Raw genomic sequence first — 8,815 nt, forward strand, 5'->3', positions numbered from 1 at the left:
TTTGAGTAAGTCGCAGTGTCCTACTGAGCCTAAGGATATTGAATGCATGAAATCGATTCCTATGCTTCCGCCGTTGGATTGATCATGCATGCTATGACACTACAACAAATTAGCACTTGGGCCACGGCTAAATACGTGGCGCAAGTGATAAATTTTCGTGGCTATAGCTTTTTGCCACAGAAACCTATGCGTGGCGCAAGTGGTCGTGGCGAAATTTTAGCCACGGGAAAAACTGTAACGTGGCTAAAATTAATTATTTTGCCACGGTACTTTCCGTGGCTAAAATATCGTGGCCAAATGAATTTCCCGTGGCTAAAACTGTTTTTGCCACAAGGTATTTTGTGGCTGAATGTATAAATTCCCGTGGCTAAACAACACTAGCCACGAAACAATAACGTGGCAGAAAAAAAATTCCCGTGGCTAATAATTAGTAGCCACAAATATGACTGTGGCAAAATTTATAATTCTCGTAGCTAACACATTTGTACTCGGTCAATGCTATTGCGGCTAAAAGTATTTCACGTGGCTATTCTTTTAAAAGCTACATGAATATTTTGTTAGAAAACTTAAATATTCAAGGAAACAAAAAGATCTTATTATCCATTAATCAAAATATAACATTCTTGTCTTTAACAACTAATCAAGTACTAAAAAAAGCATGTGTATTGTCAAATACATGTTTCCTAATAAGTAGAAAAGTAGTGCTTTCTTCTTCAAATGTAAACATTTTTACTCCATACTCGTCCTTGTAGCAACCAGGGCAGATCAGCTCAAACACCTATGCAAAAAAACTGTAAGAAAACTATGGTTAATTCATAGGAATAATTCACATATTATTACTCATCTCAAAATAAACTAAACTATATATTAACCTAAAATAAAACCAACTTCGGATACTTTCTTCTCAAAATACAGTAGCTTAAATTTGACCTTCAATATCAAGCCTGCTATATCAAATTACCCCCCCTCCCTAGTGCCTCCCCCACGAAACCACAACGATCACCATCCGACTCACACTTTGCACACATCAACACTAGTCCACCAACATACACCAAGAACCTTCACAACCCTCGTCGCCTGACCGCTCTTTTTACTATGAAGTTTTCTCACAAAATTTTACTTAGCAACGCACAATCTCAAGCTAAAAAGCTAGCGCAAGGGAGTAAAATCGAGTCTATACACATGGGTTCTTAAAAATTCACAGACATTACCTCTAGAGCTCTACATATTGATGAGCTCGGTACAAGTCCTACCGTCACATAGCACGAATGCACGAATGGTGCAGCCCTCATGGTTGCAATTGCACATGTCTATGAAAGATGGGTCGCTTTTCCAACAAGAGCATGGTAATAAAAGAATTACATATTTTTTCTTCACTAACCTGCACATAGACAAGAGACACATTTTTCAAATTGAGGATAACAAAATTTAAATAGGTGTATCCCTGGGAAAGAACTTCAAATATGAGATGATGATGCCAGTCAATTGTAACTTAAGTTCTATTATTCCTTCCTTATTTCCTTTCTTCATATTTCACTCCATTTTTCTTGTATTGTGAGCTACATTGTCGAGTAACAATTAGTGAAAAAAAGGAAGAGACAGGTTCAGTTGCTTAATTTCCCGACAGGACTTATCATAGTTATAATAATTCTAGGTGAGCAGATGTGAGAATGACGCCATGAACCTAGAGCAACGTACGGTGACAGTTCTGCTATGAACAAACGAAATAAAATCAATTAATTAGTTGCGGAGTAAGTTATATATAGCATGGCATCATTTGGCTAATCATTTCAATGACAAAACGAAAAACGAGTCATATTGCAATCCTTAACTAGGTTTCCTTGTACCTTATCACCCTAGTCCCAGATCGAAGAGCTTGCCGAGAGACACTATGTTTTCCTGGACAGATGATGCAGTTGGGTGCTTCTCATATTTGGCAGGCTTTATGCTCACTTAAGTGTCACATGGTAGTGGACATTGAGGTAACAAACAATAATGAACATTGGAGTAAAAAAACAATGATGAAAATGGAGCTTATAGAGGGATATTTGTTACCTAATAGCTAGTAGCTACACCTACGCATATGAAACACAGTTATCTCTATTAGCATGTGGATCAATAGTCTATGATCCTGAATTAGATACATAACAAGATTTGATATCAACGATTAAATATGACAATGGAACAAATACAATTACACATAATTCCAACAAACACATATCTTCATTCCAACGAACTATAGTTAATAAACAAAGAAACTGACATTTCCTTAATGTACATATATTAGGAACAACCAAATTACATAAAATAAATAAATAATGAAAATGAAAAGTAAAGCAGCAAATAATTAAGATTCATAATTGACAATCCCCGATTCCCCACTCCCAATTCTCAATTAGAAATTCGCAATCCCCAATTCACATCTCACGATTCAGCAACAATAATTTACAAATCATAATTTACATGTAATTTTAATTGAATACTTGTGATAAGATTACTTACTCGTGTCTCGTAAATGTGCTGTGTGCAGTCAATGCATAGACCGATGAAAGCAAATAGAGTCGGAGGAGAAAGACTAAGAGGAGAAGAAGGGTTTGGCTGTACGTTTTAGTTGTTTTGGGTTTGGCAGGTCTTTGGATTTAGTAAACCACTCCTAAGTGAATCATTTTTTTTTTTTTTTTTTTTTTTTTTTGGTTTTGAAGCTAGTGAATCGCGGATAGTGGTGGTAATCGGGTCAGTTGGGTCGGGTTATATTAGGTTTCGGTTGTATCTGGGCAGCCTATCCTTTCGGGTCGAGTCGCGTTTGGGTTGGGTCGTTATCTGATCGGGTCACTATAGGTCAAATGATGTGTCGGGTCAGGTCGGGTCGTTATCAAGTCCGGTTACTTTATCGCATTACTCCAATATTTTATAGTTAAATTTAGTTTTTAACCATTATTTGGTTAAGTTACTTCATTATTAAGTCAAATATATCAGTCTAATCATTAAATCACTATCATTTTGATCAATATTTAGCTTAATAATTGTTGGCTCATCAATATCGGGTCGGGTCAATATTAGGCCGGGTCTGGTTTAGGTCAATGATTATCGGGTCGTGTCGGGTTACGGTTCGTCGTCGATTCGGGTCGGGTCGATTGCAGGTTGAATTATTATCGGGTTCTGTTGGATAGGGTTTGCTTGGAATCGGATCGGGGTGCTCGGTTTGGGCCAGACTTGTCTGCTCTAATCATGGGTATTGAAAAGACTAATGTGGTTTTTGTTTTGTTCTTTTGGGTAAATAATGTTTTAAACTTTAATAATTCACACGTGAGACGATGTATTACAGTAAATTGACATTTAGATCATAGTATAATTTAAAACTCAATTTTGTGATTCTTAAATGTTCATAATTATATTTTTTCAAATCGGCTAAATGTAGTATTATCCGACCCGAGTGTTTGCACTCTGAGCCTTTTAATTAAATTCTCATTTCGTCCTAATTATTTGTTTACTATTTTATTCTTTATGAGAAGTACTTTAATTGAAGATAAATAAATGATTTGGACGGATGGACTAACTTGATAATAATAATTGACTCAAATGACCCTAACTTGATAATGACAATGCCTATTCAACCTGTCCAGAATTATTTTAAACTCGTACTTTCCTGTAACTCGACCCGTTTGCCATGTATATTTTTGATCAATAATTACTTTTATAATATTAAACCTATTTTATTGTTCATGGATGATGTCTTTTGGACTGGTTTAAGGAAATGGTATTGGACAAAAATGAATGTTACTGAATAACTTTAACTATCCTATTAAAAAATGGTGACTTTGTTTAAACGATTGTCTATATGACACTACGATTCGAGAAAAAAATGATTGTATCTCAATTTGTTACTAGGATTTTCGTTTGTTAAGTATTTTGTTAAAAATGAGGGTACCACGTAAAAAGTAGTTTCCAGGTCAATAATTTAAAATAAATTAAAATAAATAAAAGTGCGATTCATTCATATAAATATGCAATCAAAGATTAAGATATTCACTCGACACATCATTTGTGGCCACAAATGTGCAAATTGTGTTAGGTATTATTCGCCACGGTAATTATTAAATGCGTGGCTATGAGCAATAGTTTGCCACGATCTAATTTACTCGTGGCAATAAGCAATAATTAGCCACGGTCGTGGCGTAACTCGTGGCAAAAGACAATTATCGGCCACGGTCGTGGCTTAATTCGTGACTAAATTCAATTATTCGCCACGGGCGTACCTTAATTCGTGGCTAAAAGCAAATGTTTGCCACGATCATATTTTTCCCGTGGCATACTTTTTCATCCTAATTTATTTTGGAGGAGGGAAACCATTTTTCCCGTGGCAAAGCAAATTTCCACCACGAATTATGAATTCCCGTGGCATGATTCGTGGCGCAAGTGATTATTTGTTGTAGTGTGATGTGCTCTCGTCCTCATGTCTCGTATGCTTTGAGTATGACGAGTCGCATTCAGAAAAATCCAAGTAAGAGTCACTAAAAAGTCGTCAAGAATATTCTTAACTACTTGAGAAGGACTAAGGATTCATTCTTAGTGTTTGTTGGAGAATCTGAATAACGTGTAAAAGTTTATACAGATGCCATTTTCCAAACCTATAGGGATGATTTGAAATCCCATGCTAGTTTTTTCTTTTTGATGAATGGAGGAGCGGTTTGCTGGAGAAATTTTAAGGAGTCTGTGACTGCTGATTCTACAACGGAAGCTGAGTACATTGCAGCCTCTGAAACTGCGAAGGAAGCTGTTTGGATTAGCCAATTCTTAGAGGGACTGAAAGTAGTTCCAACCGCCGAGGATCCTGTCACTTTATATTGTGATAACAGTGGGGCAATTTTTCAAGCAAAAGAGCCCAAGTCTAGTAACAAGTTTAGATACGTACTTAGAAAATTTCATGTAATTAGAGATTTAATTAAAAGAAAGGAAATTACAGTCTGTAAGGTTGGGATAGCTGACAACATCGCTGATCCTTTAACCAAGTCATTGTCTCAAGCTAAACATGATAGTCATGTAGTTTCTATGGGATTGAGACGAATGCCTGAACTATTGTAAATTATGCGATATGTAATAATTAATATATTGTATTTATTATTTCATATATGATAATTGCATTTATCGTTTAATTCTTATATTCAGTTTTATCTGAATTTAAATACTTTCTTTTGTCCAAATTGGTTGTATTGACAATGTCGAACCCTTTTAAAGTATATTGGATTAACATTGTATTTTGTCCCTAGTTACTTAATGAGGTGACGTCTAGGAGTGACAATATTGTAAGGCGATTGATGACAAGTTCGTCTGTCATTTGGTCATAGTGATGGCTGGTCGATTACATTGGCAGATTGTGAGACGATTTGTCAGACAGTGACCGTTTATAGAGTTTTTTGGTTGCTGGGTTGTGGCGAGGATTTCTATTTATTTCTTCGAGTCAATTCTTTAGACTAGTGAATATTTGTCTGAGTTGGTGCGGTTTTCCGGTGGCTTAGGTTTTTGCTCTAGGTCGCGCCGTAAAAGGACGCCAATGAGCATTTACTGGGTCATTATGATCTGCATCGAACAAATAAAATAGGTCAACAAGATTGTCCACCCATGTCATTTTTATATCTCAAGATCACTCGAGGAGAGGTGACTGGAAAAGCGTGGCCACGCTCGAATGATATCTATAGTAGATTGTCCAATCAGACAGTCATTCTCCTGATCAAGAAAACCACTTTATGATATGATCACGCGCAAGAACGACCTGAAAGACATCTTGCATTGAGTGGGAGATAATTTTGGACAAGAGAATTGGTAGCGCACACTTATCCTATTGGGCTTCCATCTTCTTGATTCCTGCTGGCATAATGAATAAGGTGGATTCCATATGCAAAAAATTCTTATGGGGAGGTAAGGACTCTTACTGAAGAGCTCCTAATGTTAAATGGGAATGTTGTTGTAATCCCAAGGAAGAAGGTGGGTTGGGTTTGAAGAATGCTAAGTTATGGAATAAAGCTCTGATAAGCAGGTATACTTCTTGGTTGGCAACAAAAAAAGGATCACCTATGGGTAAGGTGGGTCAATCACATTTATATGAAAGGAGGGGATTGGAAAGATTACACTTATCCATCTGATTGCAGTTGGTCTTGGAGGAAAATTGTTCAGGTTAAGGATGTATACAAAGCTGCCTATGTTAACAATCAGTGGCAAGGCACCAGTAGAGGTTATCAAGTTGCTGATGGGTACAACTGGTTAAGGGACAAGTCAACAAAGGTAGAGTGGAGTCATGTTGGAATGCTCTGAACATACCAAGAACTTCCTTCATTTTCTGGGCTAGCCAACACAGACGGTTGTTGACTCTTGATAGGCATCACAAGATGGGTATGGTACACAACAATCATGTTACCTTTGTGATATGGCTGCAGAATCTCATGAGCATCTTTTTAATAGCCGTGAGTATAGCAAAAGGTGTATGAAACTGATGCAATAGAAATTTCATGTCAATTTCGCTCCAACAAACATGGTGAAATGGTTTTCATCTGATAGAGGAAAGAGTGGTTTGATGAGAGTGACTGGAGTTTGCTATGTAGGAATGATCTATGCTATTTGGCAGGCCCGCAACAAGGCATGGCTGGAGCATCAGGTGATGGTTCCTTCTATTTTAGTGACCAGAGTTTGGAATGAGGTTAAGGAGAGATGGTTGCATCGAAACAAGAAAGTTACCAATATGAGCCTACCAGAGTAGGAGAGCTGTCTAGCTCCTAAGGTTCTGATTCTAGCTACAATTCTTTCAATTAATTTCTGCCCTTCAAACTTAGTAATTTTCTTTGATGAGATTGGAACTCCAAGATATTTAAAGGGAAGAGAGCTAGTTCTAAACCTAGAAATCTTAATTATATCATCCATAACCTCCTGTCTAACTCCATTAAAATATATATTTGACTTGTCCCTATTCAGATTCAGACCAGAAGTAGCAGAAAACGTAGAAAACCCTCTCAGAAGCCATATAATGGAAGAAGCATTACCTTTACAGAATAAAAATAGATCATCTGCAAAGAGCAAGTGATTGAACTTGATATGGCCATACATGGGATGAAATCGAAACCCCTCCTGTTGAGAACATATGACTAGCACTCTTGACAGATACTCCATACACAAGGCAAAGAGCAAAGGAGATAGAGGGTCACATTACCTCAACCCTCTCTTTCCTTGAAAGAAACCAAAGGTGTTGCCATTAACATAAAGAGAATAAGAAGGAGAAGTCACACATGTCATTATGAGCTTAATGAATTTGGGAGGGAATTTTAAAGCCTGAAGCATTTAGTGAAGGAATTTCCATTCAACTGAATCATAAGCCTTTCTAAGATCAATCTTAATAAGGCATCTAGGAGAACCCCCCCCCCCCCCCCTTCCTTATTATACATTCTCACAAGGTCTTGACAGATCAAAACATTTTCTACAATGTTTCTACCCTTCACAAATCCCCCTTGACTGCTATTTATGATGTCAGGTAAAATAGCACCCAATCTGTTGCATATGATTTTTGTGATACATTTGTAAATGACATTGCAACAAGTAATTGGTCTATATTCTAATACACGCACAGGATGTTTGACCTTAAGAATAAGAGTTAGAGTAGTAGTATTTATCTGCTTTAAAAGCTCACCAGCAGAGAAAAATTCCATAACAGCTCCAGTAATATATTTTCCAATAATGTCCCAAGAATCCCTATAAAACCCACTGGAAAACCCATCTGGCCCAAGGGGATTTAATAGCAGGAATGCTGAATATACAGTTTTTAACCTTCTCAGGGCATATAGGTTTCAACAGCAAAGTCCTATGCTGGTCAGTAACCAAAGCACCAGTTCTAACAGAAGGAAAATGAACATCAAGGGCATTGGTACTAGTCCCCAACAACTCTTGATAATAATCCAAAAAGGCTTGTTTTATAAGATGAGGCTCAGAATACACCCTTCCTTCTTTGTCCTGAGACTGAAGAATCTTATTCTGCATTTGCTTAGCTCTTATCTGGTTATGGAAATATCTAGTATTCTCATCCCCTTCACAAAGCCAACCCACCTTGGCTTTTTGACTAAGAAAGCTATGTATTCTTCAGCAGCAGATAATTCTTCCTTCATCAAATCCTGATTACTAGTATCACTATGCATTTAGTTTTGTAAATCAGACAGTCTAAGCTTGGCTACCTCCACTGCTTTCTCTTCATCTGAATATCTATTTCTGTTAAGCTGTCTGAGTGGCTATTTCAGAGCCTTCTGTTTAGTAACAACTTGGAACATCCAGGTACCAGACACTTTTTTATGCCAATGTTGCTTAATAATCTCATGGAAATGAGGGTCCTCATCCCACATATTGAAGTTCCTGAAATGAGGTCTCTGTTGTCTCTGATTTCTCCTATAGCATACACAAGGGTTATGATCAAATAACCCTTCAGGCAAGAAATGAGCATAGGATTCAGGGTAGAGATTCATCCACTCCACATTAACCATGAATCTATCCAATCTAGAGAATACTCTGGAAGAAGGTTCATGTTTGTTATTCCAAGTAAAATAAGCACCCTGAGCTTTAATGTCAATCAATTCACAATAATCAATGCATTCTCTAAAATCTACAATATCACTCCAATGAACAGGTTTCCCAATTCTTTCATTCAACCCCAAGAGGTTGTTGAAATCACCACATACACTCCAAGGGCCATTACAGGTATCTTTGATCAGTTTAAGATCCTCCCATAATCTCAATCTATCCCCATCATCATTAGAGCCATAAACTACTATAAAAAAAACTCATG

At 37.1% G+C, this 8,815-nt stretch overlaps 1 long non-coding RNA gene across 2 annotated transcripts; it reads right to left on the reverse strand.

Moving 5' to 3' along the window:
• Positions 1–573: 573 nt before the first annotated feature.
• On the reverse strand, positions 574–2,645 carry LOC141634271 (uncharacterized). Of its 2 annotated transcripts, none has more exons than XR_012539010.1 (3): positions 2,503–2,645; positions 1,212–1,381; positions 574–778 (listed from the first exon to the last, which is right to left on the reverse strand). It is a non-coding gene; the product is annotated as an uncharacterized LOC141634271 (long non-coding RNA). The 2 variants fall into 2 exon arrangements; XR_012539009.1 differs by having other exon boundaries at positions 574–791.
• Positions 2,646–8,815: the final 6,170 nt, after the last annotated feature.

This window comes from Silene latifolia, chromosome Y (genome assembly GCF_048544455.1).
Source record: "Silene latifolia isolate original U9 population chromosome Y, ASM4854445v1, whole genome shotgun sequence".
In the NCBI taxonomy this organism is placed as follows: domain Eukaryota; kingdom Viridiplantae; phylum Streptophyta; class Magnoliopsida; order Caryophyllales; family Caryophyllaceae; genus Silene; species Silene latifolia.